At 45.1% G+C, this 20000-nt stretch overlaps 1 pseudogene; it reads right to left on the bottom strand.

The window, feature by feature from the left end:
• LOC126994257 (alpha-1A adrenergic receptor-like) overlaps window positions 1–20000 on the bottom strand; it is a 100352-nt pseudogene that overhangs the window by 33119 nt on the left and 47233 nt on the right.

Raw genomic sequence — 20000 nt, 5'->3', positions numbered from 1 at the left:
TGGGGGGAGGGAGGGAGGGAGGGAGACACGATCAGACGCTACATAATTGAATCGCAGGTCAAAAGGGTCGACGGTTCCAACATAAAAGGATCGGCGGTGAAAGTTACCTCCGATTCCATTTTCCAAGCGCTTTTGAGGAGTCCTGATCCTTTTTGTAGCTCGGGGAGAGGGAGAGGGGGAGAGAAGGAAAGAGGGAGGGGGAGTGGAAGAGAGATGTGAAGGGATGAAGAGAGGAAAAAAATAAGAAAAGGAGACGGCAAAAGGAGTTAGAGAGGAAGGGACACAGAACCAAAACGGATGAAAGGAGGGGAGACGAGTGAGAGGAAGGGATGAAGGGAAGGATGGAGGGTAAATGGAAGAAGTAAATAGGAGAGAGGTAAGGAAGTAAAGAACAAGAGGAGTGAGGGAGGAAGGGACGCAGAAGGAAACGGATGAAAGGAAGGAATCGAGTAAGAGAGAGAGGGAGGGAGGGAGGCTGAGTTACCCTTGGAAGGAAATTGTAAAGATGAAAAGGAGATAAAAGAGATAAAATTATAGCTTATGAATAACGTAAAGAACAATGAAAAGAGAGAGAGAGAGAGAGAGAGAGAGAGAGAGAGAGAGAGAGAGAGAGAGAGAGAGAGAGAGAGAGAGAGAGAGAGAGAGAGAGAGAGAGAGAGAGAGAGAGAGAGAGAGAGAGAGAGAGAGAGAGAGAGAGAGAGAGAGAGAGAGAGAGAGAGAGAGAGAGAGAGAGAGAGAGAGAGAGAGAGAGAGAGAGAGAGAGAGAGAGAGAGAGAGAGAGAGAGAGAGAGAGAGAGAGAGAGAGAGAGAGAGAAAAAAAAACTAAACACATATCACACAAGTTGTTCAAGTTCGTATTTTTATTTTCTTGTTTTGTTTCGCACCAAAGTTACTTTTGAAAACAAGCTTGAAAAAGGCGGACGAGAGATAGGAGGAGAAGCAGCAAGAAGAGGAAGAGGAGGAAGAAAGAGAAAAAGAAGATGACGAAGAAGAAAAGAAAACGTGATGCGAGGAGGATACGCATGAATTACAATGATTATAAGAAAATTGAAAAAGATGAATGGTGGCGGTGGTGGAGGCGGCGGCGGCGGAAAAAAATGAAACATGAAATTAAAAGCCGGAAGCGAAAGTGACAAACGACGAAAGTGAGGACAAAGAGGCAAAGCGAAGAGATACAACAACGGGGTAAAAAGGAGGTGAAAGGGTACAGAATAGCAGTAAGCAAGGATGGGGAAGGAGAGGATTATATATATAAATAGAATTAATGTAAAAGAATAGGCAACACGGGATAAATGAGGAAGGGGAATGAGAGTTAGGTAAATGTAAAGCGAGAGAAGTAACGTAAACTAAATATATAAAAAAATAACATGAAAGAAAACTAAATATAAAAAGAAACATGACACACAAGGATAAAGGTCTTGACAGGAAGGAAAGCGATGCGCGAGTGAAGAAAAAAAATGAACTGAATGAGGAAAGAGTGACTGGTGGTCGGGAAAGGTGTGGGTGAAGGGGGAAGGGTGGAATGGGGGAAACAGGGTGAAGGGGGAAGGGTGGAATGGGAGAAACAGGGTGAAGGGGGAAGGGTGGAATGGGAGGAACAGGGTGAAGGTGGAAGGGTGGAATGGGAGGAACAAGGTGAAGGGGGAAGGGTGGAATGGGAGGAACAGGGTTAAGGGGGTAGGGTGGAATGGGAGGAACAGGGTGAAGGGGGAAGGGTGGAATGGGAGGAACAAGGTGAAGGGGGAAGGGTGGAATGGGAGGAACAGAAGTTGGGACGTTAGGTAGAGAGTGGAAAGACGTGTAATATTTAGCGTAAGTTTTATATATGAGGAAAGGAGAAAATACACGCACACACACACACACACACACACACACACACACACACACACACACAGGCAGACAGACATACTGACACACAGACGTACAGGCGGGCACCATGCGTCATCCGTTGGCCTTTAATTAAACTTTCACGTATGACTTAGCCTGCAACTTCTTGTCCATCTAATTGAATAACTTTATAAAGGAAGAATAAAAAGGAACCAACGCCTCGTAAAGATCCTAATATTAATGTAACACAAAAGGTGTGCGCGGAGGGTCCATATGGGGAGAGCTGCCGCGGTGCGCACCTCTCTCTTGGCAGTGTAAACCAACACACACACACACACACACACACACACACACACACACACACACACACACACACACGGAACTCCGTAATGCAGTGGTCAGCACGCTTGGCTCACAACCGAAAGATCACTGGTTAGATTCCCATACTGATTGGAGCCGGTTGGTCAGTCTCCTTTCATTCGCGCCGCTCTCCACCCTGGAGTAAGTGGGTGATGGTTCCATTCAGGAGTTGTGTCCCGCCTCCTGAGTATGTGCATAGGTTAGCAAGCTCTATTCAGAAAGATATCGGATTCAATTCCCAGGCGGAGTGGAGACGAACTGTTCATCCAGCAATGAATGGGTGCAGGACATTAGCCTGGGCTTGTGACTCGGCCCTCGGAGAGGTGGCCTCGTACCGCCAAAGGCGAATATACTAAGCGTGAAAATCCAAGGCTTCAGAGCCGAGACACATGAGTTTCTCATTTCAGGAAGATGCAGGCAGGCGAATTACACACGCGCACCAACGCCCACACCCACACACACATGCAGATGGGCGGACGTACAGACTGATATGTATTAGAACTGATAATATCCGTGTGCATTGCAGGTGAAGCTGACAAATCAAACGTGATCTGACAGCAGGTAATACTGAGAACCTGACTGACTTTGATTTCGTTTGCATGAATTGTCTCACACGTACAATTAATGAAACATATCAATCCTTGCCATGATGAAATATCTGCCAAAATTATGTGCGGATATCTCAAGTGTGAGGAAATAAATTCAAGGGAGCAAACTTCAACCACACGTCGACTCTAAATAAATCAGTCATGAATATTTTCTTCAATGCAACTGATATTACGTGTTGATTCATAAAAATTCGAGAACGGTGTAGAAACAGGAATAATGCCTAAAATAACCGGACAGCTGAAAAGAAGCGGAAAAATTACTAAATGCAGCTGTATAAAATAACAATGAGAGACGGTAACGATACATAGACACGTAAAGAATCATCGAAAAACCGTTTGTAATTAATGCACTACCGATAAATCGTTAGTATTCCTCACGTTCAAGCGGCGGATCACAAAACGGTGACGGATGTGAGGAACGTTTGATCCAGCCGTGACACCTGAGCGGCAGAACAGGTCAAGGCCGCGCGGGGCAGGGAGGACGCGAGCGATGCCGGGAGTGTCGAGGAGTGATTGCCGATGATGAGACACGCTTGATGGCCTGAATATTGCGAGTTTTTTTTTGTGAGAGAGAGAGAGAGAGAGAGAGAGAGAGAGAGAGAGAGAGAGAGAGAGAGAGAGAGAGAGAGAGAGAGAGAGAGAGAGAGAGAGAGAGAGAGAGAGAGAGAGAGAGAGAGAGAGAGAGAGAGAGAGAGAGAGAGAGAGAGAGAGAGAGAGAGAGAGAGAGAGAGAGAGAGAGAGAGAGAGAGAGAGAGAGAGAGAGAGAGAGAGAGAGAGAGAGAGAGAGAGAGAGAGAGAGAGAGAGAGAGAGAGAGAGAGAGAGAGAGAGAGAGAGAGAGAGAGAGAGAGAGAGAGAGAGTGTGTGTGTACTTCACCATGTCTGATAACGATCTAAACTCGCGATCGCCAGCCAGCAGTTTCCCCGACTGAGCTTTCAAGAGTTCTGATGACGGATCTTTGGGGTGTCATAAGTGAGCTCAGAAGTTACATAAAGAGCAAGAAGAATGTAGAAAATACGAAAAAATAATGGAAGAGGGTGTCTGTGTGTGTTTGTGCGTGTGTGTGTGTGTGTGTGTGTGTGTGTGTGTGTGTGTGTGTGTGTGTGTGTGTGTGTGTGTGTGTGTGTTTCCTGAGGCATGTCACCCACGGGAGGCTGTGATTCACTTTCATCGGCATTTCTGTTCAGCGGGAGCCTTGCGTAGACTTGTTTTCCTTGTTGTCTCGCGTTCTTCTTCGCCTGATGTTTTTGTGACAAATACCATTGTTATGAAGAGCGTTGCGTTGTGTGAGTGTCCAGAGAATATTATTTCAAAACGAAAAAGCATGGAGACGGCTGGAATGTCTGTCTAGGCTGTCCACGTGACAAGCTGAGAGAGAAAGAGAGACTTCTGGATAATGAATCATTTGACGGTCCACTAGCAGAACGCCACAAAGACTTGTGTTGATTTGTGGACAGATTAGTTCATCAGATTAGATTTTTCTTTGTAATGTCCAGAGGCTTAGAAGAAAGAAAAGGAAAACGGAATGCATATTTCATAAAGTTCACGAAAATCCGCTCATACCTTTACGAGGAACAGTGCTGACAAAGAGACAAGTAAACATGCAAAGACGATGGCAAAAAAAAAACTGTGCGGCTGAGATGACAACAAACAATGACTCAGAGGATACATGGCAGGTGGAACAATACGAAGGTTATAATGAAAGGCGGAAAAGAAGCTTTGCTCGACTCACCGCAAGGCAGACGAGGATGTTGCCGATGCCGCCCGCCAGGATGAACAGGAACAGGAACAGGAAGGAAAAGTCGTACTCGTAGCCCTCACCGCCGCCAGCTACGCCCGACGCCGTGGTGTTGAGGAAAGGGTCGCCGTGACTGAGATTGAAGGGCGTAGGACTGCCTACTTGAATTAGGTCGGGCAGGCGGCAGTGGGCGATATGGAGCGGCGGGATTGTGGTGGAAGGGGGGAGGGAGGGCACTGGGAGGATGGGCAGCGAGGTGTTGGGCGAAGGGTTGGCTGGAGGCTGGGTGGCCGTGGGCAGGGCCCCCAGCCCGTCACAGAGGGGCGAGTAGCACGAGCCCAGGGAACAAAGGAGCTCACTGCCGTACGATAACATCGAAGAAAACATGTTCTCACTCATGTTGAACCTCAGGACCCAAAAATTTGTAGTGTTTTCCCGTAAACACGTGACACAGGCGCGGGTGGTGCCCGTGTCCGTGGCAAGAGTGGCGTTCTGCCCAATGGCGTCTCCCAGCGGCATCCTGTCTGGCCGCAAGCAGTCCCTGAGAGCGGTGATCCAGCAGGGCGCGCCGGGAGACACAACGTCCAGCATGTCATTGCACTGGAAGGTCACTTCCTCGTCGGCCAGGATGGTACTGTTGACCTCCAAGCTGGGCAACACGCACTCAGCGCCGAGGTCATCGAGGTCACCGCTCCAGGTCAGAGGATCGACGACACTCTCGAAGGTGTGAGACTGGCTGGCGTCGAGGTGCGGCGCCAAGGCGTCATAGTGGCCGTCCCCCGGGCTCGCCTCCTGCGGCAGGAGGGTGACGGCCGTGTGCAGGGCAGAGCTGTTGGCCTTTCTCTTTTTGTTTAACCAAATGTCTCTGATTGCACCGGCAATGGTCGGCTTTGTACCCATAGTTCCAGGTGCGTGAGTGTGGGCGGCCCCTAGGCTCGGCGAGACTGTGGGGGGCGGCGCTGTGGCTCCCAGTGTGGGCAGAGGCGCACCATGACCACGCTCACGCCACACAGTCACCGATTGTCCGACATTTCGTCCATACCTCACAATCACACAAGCTAATGCACATCAAAACGCGTGGGCTTCCCAAAGGTGACGATAATCTCGGCGCCCATCCTCGGCGGGAGCAGCAGGATACTGTCACCCTCTCGCACGGTTTCTGGGAGACAACGAAGCAGGAAGTCTTCTAAGTCAAGTCAGTCGCCGCAAAGCATTTCTCTCCCCCTTAGCGCACAATACGTTTCCAGGCATCGTGTTCAATGCCGGGAAACACTAAGCGCTTCATATCCACATCCCTTCCCCCACCGCAGCCTCCCGGGACGTGCTGCAGGCAATCTTGAGTTCAGCAGCTTGTTTGTAAGCTGAATATTGAGTTCTCGGGACGAGGAGGACGCTCAGCGTTCTCCTCTTCCCCGCTACGGTGCACTACAGGGGTGGGGAGGCGGAGACAAACCTGGGGCTTCACGGGGCAAGTGTGCTTGGAGGAAGGTCGTTTGGCGAGTTCGAGATGGCGGCACTCAGGATCTGCAGAAGAAAAGACACAGGTGAGGCGATGTAATTAGCAGAGATGAGCATTTACCAGACCAAATTTTTGCGGGGCACGAGCATTCTCTCTCTCTCTCTCTCTGGCCCCAATATTCAGTATTCAGATTGGTTACAAATTTGGGAAGGTGGTCGGCGGCGGAAAGGGAAATGTTATTTTCTCGCAGCCCTCTTGTACTCCGTCCGTCCAGCCAGTACCTCGGTGCCTCCCTTTCATCCTAGATTCTGCAGGTAATTGATGGACAGAAGGATAGAGATGATGATAGAAAATATAAATAGATACAAACAGATAGACAGATAAAGCGTGCGTATTTTTTTACGTTCCGCCTATGGCACCGGTAGGCTTTCTTGGTGGGGCTTGGTGGTCGGCCCCAGCCTCGTAAGGCGCAGGCAAGTGTTTATAGTGGCGCCATCCTGCTTGGCTCATACTGTTCCTAGGAGTTTATTTTTATCCTCCTTTTGAGAGATAATCTAGGGTTGACAGGTGGTCTCAGGACAGCAAAGTGGTTAGTCTTAGGCCATTCGGTGATGACTGAAAATTGTCAGCTTGTGGTGGCGGACGGGATGCGAACGCGCGCGTCCTCCTGGACTCCAAGTCGGCACGCTGGCCACTCAGCCACCACCTGTGTGTGTGTGTGTATGTGTGTGTGTGTGTGTTCATAGCTGAAAAACTTACACGGCAGATCATCAGTCCCATGAACTTCCCCTCGCTGCCGCAGCCGTCACGTCAAGTGGTGTGTGTGCTAACAATAAGGTACTGACGTGAGCGTAGTTCATGTCTTCTTGTTGGTCAAGTTTCTCCCATGTCTTGCGGGCAACTTCTAGATGGACTTCGACTCTGCGGTGTTGAGTTTCCTAGTTTCCCGTGTGTAACTGCTGACCACTCCCCCAACCCTCACCATCCAATGTCCACCCGCCAATGCCCACCACAGAACGCTAACAAAAAATAACATCCAGCGGTCGTGAATGTGATCGTGATTGTGATTGTGTGTGTGTGTGTGTGTGTGTGTGTGTGTGTGTGTGAGAGAGAGAGAGAGAGAGAGAGAGAGAGAGAGAGAGAGAGAGAGAGAGAGAGAGAGAGAGAGAGAGAGAGAGAGAGAGAGAGAGAGAGAGAGAGAGAGAGAGAGAGAGAGAGAGAGAGAGAGAGAGAGAGAGAGAGAGAGAGAGAGAGAGAGAGAGAAGAGGACGACAGGTCACATTGGAATAAAGGAGGCAATTGTGATATTTTTTGCTCCTGACACGGAACCCACAACATTTTATCTTCTACACTTTGCTCCTAGAAAAACAAACAATCTATCTCTTCCTATTCATTATATCTATTCCTGTCTATTCTAAGTTTCTTTTCTTTTTCACCTATAGACTGTTTTTCCTCCTCTTTCGTCAGTAACATTCCTTACAGTGGAGGAACGAAGGCTTATCCACAACATCTTTTTTTCCACCTTTTTTTCCTACCTTATTCAAACAACTTCCTCATCTTCCTCCTGCTCCACTATTTTTCTCTCTTGTCCTTTTATTCCTCCTCCTTTTCCTTCTTCTCCTCCCCCTCCTCCTCCTACTCCTCCCCCTCCTCTTTTTCCTCCTCCTCCTCCATGAAGATAATTTATCGCTCTTGAGTGAGTTCCATTTTTAGGCGGCTCCGGGGCTTCCTGAATAATAGTTAAACACCTGCTCCCTAATTAGAGGTGTTTCCGGCGTTATGGTTAATGAGGGCGACAGGTACACACACACACACACACACACACACACACACACACACACACGACCGTTCTGTGGTGAAAAGTTTATTTTTGATTTTGTTTGTTTCGAACTTCACACAAACATGGAGCTTTTTTTATTCTCTTTGGCGTGTCTTGTTGGTCTATTGACTGGCGCTCTCTCTCTCCAGTTTTAGCATAACTTTGAGCCGTCACATAACTTTTGATGCATGTGTTGGTCTCCGTTTTTTCCTTCTATTATTTTTTTTTCTACCACTTGTTTTCTTTTAAGTGGTTGGACAAATGTTTCCGGTTTAAAGTCAAGAACAACAAAGCGTCGAGGAAACTTGCGCGGCAAAAGGTAAATCAACAAAAAGCAGAGACTCAGATACGATAAAGAAATAAATGCGGTGTTTTTTCTGGTTAGTTTCCCCTCACCTTCACTTCCTGACCTACCCATCCGAAAACCGAGTATACGAGGATGGCTGCACGCCTTGTTTTTAATGGTAAAGGAAGCAGCTCATAGGTTAAAAAAAAAAAAAAAAGCCCACTAAACACTCCTATAAAATAAAACATAAATGAGTGTTTCCTTCCGTATTGCTAATTTCAATCCGTCCTAGTTCTAAGAAGACAGGGAATGCAGCCATCACACACACACACACACACACACACACACACACACACACACACACACACACACCTTTTGCTATCATACCTAGATTATTTTTTTCGATCGAGGAATGCAATTAATGAACTCAACCGTCGCGATACAGGTGATTAGGAACCATCATTGCCTAGGACTTTCCACCTGTTCATGTTGTTTACCTGTATTTCTCAGGTCAGTATTATTGTTTCTTTGACTTCTCCTTTCTGTCATATTCGTTTGATTTTTTTCTCTCGTTCTATTTTATTACTTTTCCTTATCGTCTTTGAAGTCTAAAAGAATTCTTGGGTGTTATTTCCATAGTTTCTTCTTTAACTCGTTTTCTGTCATTAGTTCTTTGATTTTTTTCATCCCATTTCATTAACACCTTTACGTAATAACTTTGGAATTAAAAAAAAAAAAATCTTAGGTACACACATTTCATTTTCTCTTATCATTTCCATATTTTCACGTTTACTTCTTTATCTTCAGCCTCTTAATAGGTTAGATAAACATCCTCTCATACGTCAACAGGAGTCCAATTTTGGAAGTCATTTATATATCAGTTATCGTTCTCAATTTCTAAGGCCGAAATTTTCACAACATCTACAAGTGTACTGGAAGAACTCTTACTTATGTATATATTCCCATGTCTTCTGCAATGCTTTCTACTTTATCTATGTAAATGCTTTCCGCTTTAGAATCTTTCCTGACTTGCTACTTGTTCCCGTTCCATGCTTTGCTAAAACACATTTATATCTACATCCGTACTAATACAGCTTTGCGTAATCTCTGCAAATGTACTCCAGTATTTCCCAGTACGTATTTTTTTCATGGTTCTCATAACAATAAAAATGAACAGGCGTCTAAAAGTGTTGGGTTTTCGTCATTTGATTAATTTTCGTCATTGGGAGTGAGAGGTCTTCGTTTCATTTATTCACAAACGCACAGTTAAATTCCTCAGTTGGCTGGTAAGTTACCAGCCATTAACTGAGTCATTAATTTCCTGTCAAGGCTTAATGACATTCAGCAAAATTCCAGGTACGATGAGGAGGGGAAATTAGGATGAAAATTAGCAGATATGTAAATTGAACAGGTGCAGTGGAGCGTCACCCCTCTCTCTCGGAGGGCGGGAATGGGAAGGAAGTGTGGTGGTGGTGATGGTGGCGGTGAGTGACTGTGACTGTTATGGTGACATTAGTGGGAAGAGGGGAGGGGGGTCTTGTGGTCGTGGTGTTGGTGGGGGTGTTGGTGTTGGTGGGGGTGTTGGTGGTGGTGGTGGTGTTGGTGGTAGAAGGGGTTTTAGTAGTGGTGGTGGAGGAAGAGGTTTTATGGTGGTGGTATCCAACAGACACATTCCCTCCCAAACACACACACACACACACACACACACACACACACACACGCACACGCACACATACACACACACACACACACACACAAAATACACACCCACAGACACACACAGAAAAAAAAACACAAAATGCACACCTACAAACACACACACACACACACACACACACACACACACACACACACACACACACCACTCGGGGCTGGGTTCTTGATAGGAAAATGCTTTTAACAAAATGACGCCAACGTCTTTATACAGACAGTGGGTGTGGGAGAAAGAGAGAGAGAGAGAGAGAGAGAGAGAGAGAGAGAGAGAGAGAGAGAGAGAGAGAGAGAGAGAGAGAGAGAGAGAGAGAGAGAGAGAGAGAGAGAGAGAGAGAGAGAGAGAGAGAGAGAGAGAGAGAGAGAGAGAGAGAGAGAGAGAGAGTGTGTGTGTGTGTGTGTGTGTGTGTGTGTTGAGGCGTGCTACTACAAACAATTGGGCATTTTTCTGGGTATTTTCCCGGCGTGTACCAATTAAACGTCAGCGTGAACAACAAATTAGCAACACTGTTTTCACGCGCGGCAGCCACTGAATATTAGAGATAAAATTCTAAATGATTCTCTCTCGCGCTCTCTCTCTCTGCCTTTATGTATGTATGTACGTCTATGTATGTCTGTATGATGTCCTAACATGTATTTCACTGCCTAACTGTATGTAATATCCGCCTGTGTGTGTCTGCTTCATGCCCTAACATGTTATCTCGCCGCCTATCTAGCAGGGGGGGGGGGGGGGGGTCGCAACATGATTACATTTTTAATTTTATTGCACTATCCTCCTCTTTTATTATTTAATTCTTTCAGCTCTACGCATGAAAGCACAGGGATGGCAGTGCTGAAAATTCTGGTCGCATACTCCAAATATGGGAGAATATAATGTTACATTCTCTCTCTCTCTCACTCTGAAATCGCAAGCGCACACACACACACACACACACAGACACAAACAGATAAATCATTTTGGGTTGAAACATTATCTTTTTATGACAGTCATCACACGTCAAAAATTATTGTCCTGTGTATGTGTGTGTGTGTGTGTGTGTGTGTGTGTGTGTTTGATGTGAGAGAGAGAGAGAGAGAGAGAGAGAGAGAGAGAGAGAGAGAGAGAGAGAGAGAGAGAGAGAGAGAGAGAGAGAGAGAGAGAGAGAGAGAGAGAGAGAGAGAGAGAGAGAGAGAGAGAGAGAGAGAGAGAGAGAGAGAGAGAGAGAGAGAGAGAGAGAGAGAGAGAGAGAGAGAGAGAGAGAACAGGGGAAATCTATGAAAGTGAGCCCTCGTAAGCCCTGCAGCAACAAATATACTGAACAGTGGAGGCGAGGCACACCACAACCCGCACCTCTGTTACTAACCCTCGGACACCAACACACACTCACCCATCGCAATAAACACCGCCACTGCAATAACACTACCGCAACGCCCCCTACTACATAAAAAAACACTAACACTGGCACACACTACACCACTGCATCATAAGTACGGGAACCCCATTACTTAACACCACTATACAGTACCACAGCAACATACACTACCACTTAACCAGATCTACGCAGCACCACCGAACACAACCATACACTACCAACGAACCTAACCGCAACATTACCATCACTACGCCACCACACACCGCCACACCATAACTTACCATCATCGTTGTCCTGCCCGCTACTATACCACCATACACCACAACATCACACACCATCACCACCTACCGCAACCTACCCTAACCAGAACCTTCATCCCTTCCCTCATAACACAGCACAGCACACTCCCACCACCACACACCTTCGCTATCATAATAAACAATAACACCTCCCCCCTTACCTACAACTAAATGCGATAAAGTCTGACACATCAACTATAATATGAAAATGAAAATCGAATTATTGATCCAAGAAAAACGATCCAAAAAACGTTCCAAGAAAACGTTCCAAGAAAACGATCCAAGAAAACTATCCAAGAAAACTATCCAAGAAAACGATCCAAGAAAACGATCCAAGAAAACTATCCAAGAAAACGATCCAAGAAAACTATCCAAGAAAACGATCCAAGAAAACGATCCAAGAAAACTATCCAAGAAAACGATCCAAGGAAGCGATCTAATAAAACGATCCAAGAAAACGTTCAAAGAGAAACGTTCCTAAAAACAAAATAGCACACTGACTATACAGATAAACTAATCATTACAATGTATACTTATAACTATCTAGCAACTTTTTTCGTGCCTAATGCATCATCATACCTGGCTTTTTAAAAATCAGTCTGTCACACCTGCTTTGAAGGGTAAATGCAACGGAGATGAGCCCCGAGGCAGCGCGCAGCTACATACAGCGTGTGCCCGAACTTTACCTTTCCTTTTTTGTTTACGCATGTCAAGGTAATTTCGTCAACGCTTTTCAACAGAACATTTCAGGGAAGGTATTTTGCATTTCAGATTTAATTTTTTTTCCTGTTCATGTATTGGATTTACTTGTAACGCATTCCGAACGTGCTGTCAGCTGGTGCCACTGTCGCATTCGCCCGATAATTTTTTTGGTATATCAAATTCACTCGTTTCTGTTTCCATTCCACATGTTCCTTTTATACAGTACGTTCGGCCCATAGTGCTATACCTTTTAGTGTACAAAATAACACTTTCCTATACATTTATTTTATTGTGAAAACGGTAAAATGACTTGATTATATATTTTTTCCTTTTTATTATTATTTTTTTCGTTTTTCTCTCCTCTCTTAGGAAAATACCCCCCTATGCTATGTGGTGAAACTTTTCCTATAACCACCACCACCATCACTACCACCACCACAAACGACACCAACAACAGCACTCATTCCTCCTACCAAAACGCAGCCCCGTCTTTTTCCTCCTCCCTCCTCTGCTTCCTCCATATATCATCAGTCCTCCTCCTCCTTCGAAAATTACCTTTCCATTTTCTCTCCTCTTCTGCCTCCATATCATCAGTCCTCCTCCTCCTTCGAAAAATTACCTTCCTCATCCATTTTCTTCTCTCCTCTTCTTCTGCCTCCTCCATACCATCAGTCCTCCTCCTCCTTCGAAAAATTACCTTCCTCTTCCATTTCCTTCTTTCCTCTTCCTCTTCCTACTCTTCTTCTTGTGTTCTCGTTTTCCTTTTCATCCATTTTCTTCTCTTTCATCTGATTGTGAGGATGGAGGTAGTGGAGCTTATTATCTCCTCCTCATCCTCCTCCTTTTCCTCCTCTTCCTCCTCCTCCTTGTTACTTTCTCCTCCTTCTCCTTCTCCTCCTCCTCATCATCATCACTCTTTTTCTTCCTTTCTTTTCTCATTTTCTTAAGCTTTGTCCTCCTGCTCATTCTCCTTCCTCCTAAACATTCTCCTCCTTTCAAGCTCTCTCTTCTCCTTTTTTTTCTTACTCTCTTTTATCGCTTTCTCCTCCTTTCCTCCTTCCTCCATCTTTTCTTCACTCACTTCCTCCTCCTTCCTCCCTCCTTAAGATTCTCCTCCTTGCATTCCTCCCTCCTTTTTCCCTCCTCTCTTTACTCTCTTTTATCGCTCTCTCCTCCTTTCCTCCTTCTTCCTTCTTCCCTTCACGCTCGTCCCCTTTCCTCCCTCTCACTTTCTCCTCCTTCCTCCCTCCTCAAGATTCTTCTCCTTGCATTCCTCCTCCATGCCTGTCCTCTTTCCTCCCTCTCACGTCATTCTATCGGAGGCAAGACATTCCTTCCCTCGCCACAGACAAACATGAGCAATCACGTAATGGAAAGTGAGACGGGGAAACCACACACACACACACACACACACACACACACACACACACACACACACACACACACACACACACACATTTCTCTCTCTCTCTCTCTGACAGTAAAAGCAAATTAGGAAAACCAATCAATAAGTTTAGGCAAAGAGGATTGGGAAGTTCGGGAGACTAAAGTAGGAGAGAAGAACGGAAAGAAGGAAAAAAGAAAAGAGAAGAAAGAAAAGGAAAAAGTGAAAGACGAGGAGTAGGAAACGGATGATGATGAGGAAAGGAAATGAAGGAGGAGGAGGAGGAGGAGGAGGAGGAGGAGGAGGAGGAGGAAGTGCAAGGGTTTATTTAAAGGTCATGTAATACGATGACGATGATAATGATATATATATATATATATATATATATATATATATATATAATGATAATAATAATAATAATGATAATAATAATAACAATAATAATAATAGAAATAATGATGATAATAATAATAATAAAAATAATAATAATAATAATAATAATAATAATAATAATAATAATAATAATAATAATCATGACAAAAATAAAAATAATAATAATAATAATAATAATAATAATAATAAGAAGAAGAAGAAGAAGAAGAAAAAAGAAGAAATTAATGACAGTATTTCATGAAGTCTCTACTCGGAAAGTGAAAAAAAAAAACAGAATAGAAAGTGAAAAAATAAGCAACCATGAGAAGCCAAGAATAACAAAAAGAAAAGAGTAACTGATCATAAAGAGAAATAAAGGAGGAGAAAAAAGAAAAAAAGAAAGCCGAGTAATAACAACACCAGCAGCAGAGCAAAAACGAAAACGAGACAGGGAAAAAAGAAAATCAGAGACGGCAGAAAGAAACACAGGATAGAAGAAAGGCGGAGAAGCAGCGGGCAATGTAGCATCCTCGGGGTTGTTGATGAGATGAATGAGATCAGCGGGAAGGGAGGGAAGGGATGCTGAGACAGCCGAGATGGTGGTGACAGGCTCGTTACCTCTGATTAGGAAGAGGAGGAGGAGGAGGAGGAGGAGGAGGAGGAGGAGGAGGAGGAGAAGAATAGAATGAGGGGTAAACGAGGAGGAGTAGTAGAAGTAGGAGTAGTAGGAGAATAAAGAAGAGGAGGAGGAGGAGGAGGAGGAGGAGGAGGAGGAGAATGGGGAGGATGAGAAGGATAGTGAATAATAGAAGAAGATAAATTACGTTGACTATCACCTAATATATGGAGGTCGATGTCCGGTAGAAGGAGGAACAGAAGGCACCGAATATGGAGAGTAAATAGAGGAAGAATATGAGAAGCTGAGGCCAAGGACAGGCATCAGAGGACCACAGAAGGAGCAGGTGACAGGCGGTGTGTTGGGTAGTCATGAGGTTTGATGTCCAAGTAAGTTATAATGGTCCGTCATATATATCTTTGTGAATATATATGCATAAGTAAGAGGAAAAAGAGGAGTGAGGAAAGAGGAGGAGGAGAAGGATGAGGAGGAGGAGGAGGAGAAGGAGGAGGGATGGATGAGGTGGGAGAGGAGACTGTCGCCCTTGTCAAGTTCGCATGGCGCCGTCCCATTCAGTCTTGTAAACAAACATAAACACGCGAGTCGCCAACACGTGCCGGGCTGTAAACACGCTCGTCCCCTTTCATCCCTCTCACTTTCTCCTCCTTCCTCCCTCCTCAAGATTCTCCTCCTTGCATTCCTCCTCCATGCCTGTCCCCTTTCCTCCCTCTCACTTTCTCCTCCTTCCTCCCTCTCAAGATTCTCCTCCTTGCATTCCTCCTCCATGCCTGTCCCCTTTCCTCCCTCTCACGTCATTCTCTCGGAGGCAAGACATTCCTTCCCTCGCCACAGACAAACATGAGCAATCACATAATGGAAAGTAAGACGGGGAAAACACACACACACACACACACACACACACACACACACACACACACACACACACACACAGACACACACACACACACAGCTAGGCGTATTTTTTTCTTCCACATTCCTTGACCATTCATCTATTATTTTTGAAGCTGCCATTCTCTGTTTCCTCCACCACCAGCAGCATGCCGGCTCCCCTCTCCTACCTGATACCAGCACAATGTTTTCCTTCATCCTTTTTTGTTACGTATCATTCTTCACAAACAGCGTCTAAAGTTTTCATTCTTGTCGTTGTTTTTAGTTACACGTGACTAATTCCCAGAACAGTCGTCGTTGACTAATTTTTGGAGGCAGGTTAATGCATGCACACACTTGTTTTGTCTCTTATTCAAATTCCGCCGCCTAAGGTGTAGAAAAAAAGAGAATAAGAAAGGTATGGAAGTTTTTTGGCTATCACAGTTAATATGGTGAATAGCAACCAGCCATTCTTATGAAGAGCAAGGTGTACAATCACTGCATGCTGCCAGAAGTACCATACACTTGAGAAACTTGGTGTCTAAAAAAAAAAAAAAAACCCAGGAAGTGTTCGAAGAGAGGGTATGAAAAATGGAAAGAGGAAATGAGTATATCAAGGAAAAAGGATAAAAGAGAGAGGTTGAAAATACTCTAATGACGATTAGTATATGAAACTGACACACAGAGACCCCCCCCCCCCCCCCACCAAACATACTCATACTAAATTATATGGTACGTATGACAAGGAATCTATGTGTACACTGGGGAGGTAGTTAACCATACAGGCAAAATGTGTGGCCGTCATCGGTGCCCTAACAACCTGCCGGGGTCCAGCGGTCAGCCACAATCTTGATCTGGCTTGCGGCGGTCAGTCTCTCACACGCGGGCGCCGTAAAGCCCGAGCTTAGGCCGACTCAATATATAAAGATGGGCTCGGTGGCGGGGCTCCACGCTAAATCCAGGCCGAGGGAAGCTGGCAGGCAAAAGTCTATATACCTTGGGCTGGGCGCGGGGCAGGCGGCGTGAGGCTGCCCGAACGCACGCAGGGGCGAAGAGGCTGTGGGACGGCTTTAGTCTTGTTTATTGTATTTCTTACTAACGGTTGTATGGAGTAAGTGGAGACTGGCAAAATCCAGTGAGTAAAGAGACCCCAGACATGTACATTTTTTTGTGGAAGGAGACCAAGGGTAAGCGATTGTGTGTGGGCGCCTGAACCGTTCTGGGTCGCTAGGAGGATTATCGACTGGCCAATCTGTCCATCGGATGGAGCAGAGTTAAATCTGATATGGAGGATGTTTCAGGGATGAATATCCGTGGCCGCTGTGACCTGCACGGGGGCACAGGTGGCCGCCCTGCACGGAGGAGGCAATTAACCTCTTCAATAGGCCTCGGCTCACCCTCACTGGGGGGACCTATGCTTACTTTGGCATACAAGTAGGCTCACTTAAATATTAACCATGATTTGAGTTTATGAACCAAAAAAAAATGTTCTTTCATTCCCTTCATTCGCAGACACTGTAAGAATAGCCCTTCAACTGTATTTTCTTCTTCCTAACTTTAAGTCGGTTAAGAGAAAAATATTGACACGTCCGAAACTAAATTTGCTAATTCTTTTGTGTCTCCTTTTCTTTTCTTTGTATGAACATGATAACGCGTTTTTTTTTCTTGTTTAACTCTGGGGATTCCTCCGTTCAGTGGTGGGCATCGCTAACTGAGCAGTCAGCTTCACTAACTGGTAATCCACTAACTAAAAAGTTAGCTTCGCTTACGCTAAACCGCTAAACTGATAAAGAAAGTAGTGGAAGTTAACGCTAACCGCTAACATTTTTATATATGGATTTAGGTTCGGTTTAGTATTTTGGCTCTAAACCCTTAAAAACAGGCCTAGTGACCTGATATTTCAATATGTTGTAGCCTTTTTATTAAATCCCGAGTTTAAAGAGTTGGACATGGAAGATGCATTACCCTAAAATACCAAAAAAAAAAAATCCCTTATAATTGTCCAATTCCCCTACTTTAATGCTTAATTAACCCAAAAGTGGAAGCCGTGGAATTATTGCGCCATGTGGCTAAACTGGTGCTGTGTCTGCCCACAACGGACAAGAGAAAACCTGTATGTATGATTTTTTTAGTGGTCTTAAAGTTAGCGGAGGTGGAACAACATTTAGCGGAAGCTAATTGGTCCGCTAACTGTTTCCAAAGTTAGTGAAAACGCTAATCAGCTAACGAAAAAGTTAGCTTCGCTAATTAGCGGTTAGCGGATTAGCGGCATCGTGCCCAACACTGCCTCCTTTTGCCATGCAAACACTCCTGTATCACACAACTATTCTAATAGCATAATGTTTGGATTTCTTGTTGTTGAATACGTAAGAGGCGCTTCTTGCCGTTAGCAAACTCGTCAGGCAGAACGTGTATTCTTGTTTCTCAATTCCTCATAATATTTAGAGGAGTGATAATGGGCGACGGCGTAAACAACTGATTACGGTGCGTTGGAAGGCGCGATATGACAGCTAATCACCATGATTTTGTAAACGAGTCAATAATCTTTGCAGGATTATCATTCACGATTCATTAAGACTTCCTGAGGAAGATAATTGTTTGGTCTAACGGCTTTGGGCCAAGACTAACCTCTGAGTGGCTGAAGACTTGGCGGAGGACAGAGTCGAGTCCCTCCAGGGGTGCGGGGAGAATGCTGACGCTCGGGAGCCTCCCACACCTTGGCACACCTGGGCACCGCGTCCACAACAAAGGCGAGCCTCATCAGAAGTCCATCTACCGGATTGTCTTGGCGGGCGCAATAAACAAAGAAGGTGGTTCTGTCGGTCTTTTGGAAGGACAAAGACTCGTGGCCGCTCGTAGTTTACTGTATGGCTCTCAGACATGCACCCAACAAAGCTTCGTATACACGCGAGGGAAAAAATAAAAAAACTTTTACGGTGGAAATAAAACAGATCCGAAAGGAGACCAATTCCTTTTTGCGGACAGTGAATAACTACAAGCTTTCTGATCTCATACATCGTTTCCTGTATTCCTCCGACCATGACATGACTTTAACCATTCAACACATGATAAATAGGGTCTGTCTGTCTCTCTCTCTCTCTCTCTCTCTCTCTCTCTCTCTCTCTCTCTCTCTCTCTCTCTCTCTCTTTCGCTTTGTGTCAGCCATCACAGAACAGTGAAAATTAACGGCAATCATGTACGGCCCATCTAGCCTTTCCGTGTTACATGTGATGGCGAACGCCGAACAGGAAGACACTCACTCTACATAGACTCGCTCGTGGAACTGTGAAGGAGCTGGACTGTATCAAAAGAGGAGGAGGAGGAGGAGGGGGAGGAGGAGGAGAGGAGGAGGAGGAGAGGAGGAGGAGGAAGACGAGGAACCGATGCGTAAAAGGAGGAGGAGCTGGAGGAAGCAAAGGAATATCGGAAGGAGAAGAAAGACAAGTGTGTGGGAAGAGGAAGCTGAAAGTTTAAGGAAAAGTTGAAATCATGTTGGAAAAAGGCTGACGATGTGTAGCAGAGAAAGTGTTGAGAAGATGGAGGAGGAGAGGAGAGTGAAGAATAGCAGAAGATGAGGAGAAGGAGGAGGAAGAGAAGGAGGGGAAAGTAAAGGATAAGAAAAATATTATGAAAAAAAAACAAATAAATAAAAGTGATAAATAAGAATAAAAAAAAATAAGTGAGGAGAAAAATATAGAGACGATGACGAACGCCCCCTAAAAAAACAACAACAGAATGAAAATGGAAAGAGGAAAGTATATCGAAAGAAAATGGAAGAGGAACAAATGAGAAGGCGAAGCACACTCGTTCAATCAAGCAATCACGCAACACAGGTAGGTGGTGGCCAGGCAGGTAGAGCAATGTGAACCGCGATAAATCCAGGAATATTCCATTGACTTGGTGCACGAGAACTTGGAATGCGTGGAGAATACTAACCCACACGCATCACACACCGCCGACAGCTTATTTTGAGGAGCCGGGAATCAAGCAACGGACGAATAGAAAATTGCGAAACGAAAACCGAAATAGAAATGGATATGAAGTGATCGGAAATGTGTGTGATGTTATAGCAAAGGATATGAGTGTTTTTTTTTTTTTTTTTTTTACAAAGGAGGCAGCTCAAGGGCTCAAAAAAAAGGAAACAATAATAAAAAAACGCTACTCGCTGCTCCTAAAAAGAATCCAAGGTGGTGGCCGAAAGAGGGGTCAATTTCGGGAGGAGAGGTGTCCTGTTTAATAGGAAAATAATAATGAGCAAGTGAAATATTGTCGTTAGAGGTTATAAGTGTAGATAATTCTTTGTTGTATCTTTGTTTTTGCAATAATATTCTTTTGCCTTCAGGTGCAATTAAGTAACTGATTAAAACTTTGATAAACCTCCCTCTCTCTATCACGCTCTCTCTTCTTTCTCAAACACACACACTAACACACACACACACACACACACACACACACACACACACACACACACACACACACAGGTAATTGGCAATCCACACCCGCTAGCACTCACTGGCTGCAGGAAATCAAGGAATGCTCAGACCTTGATGGATGTGACGTGCCTCATACGCCAGGTAAAAC

This window comes from Eriocheir sinensis, unplaced genomic scaffold, assembly GCF_024679095.1.
Source record: "Eriocheir sinensis breed Jianghai 21 unplaced genomic scaffold, ASM2467909v1 Scaffold760, whole genome shotgun sequence".
In the NCBI taxonomy this organism is placed as follows: Eukaryota; Metazoa; Arthropoda; class Malacostraca; order Decapoda; family Varunidae; genus Eriocheir; species Eriocheir sinensis.
Note: the sequence above shows the minus strand (reverse complement) of the source record. Positions and strands in the feature narration are given on the sequence as shown.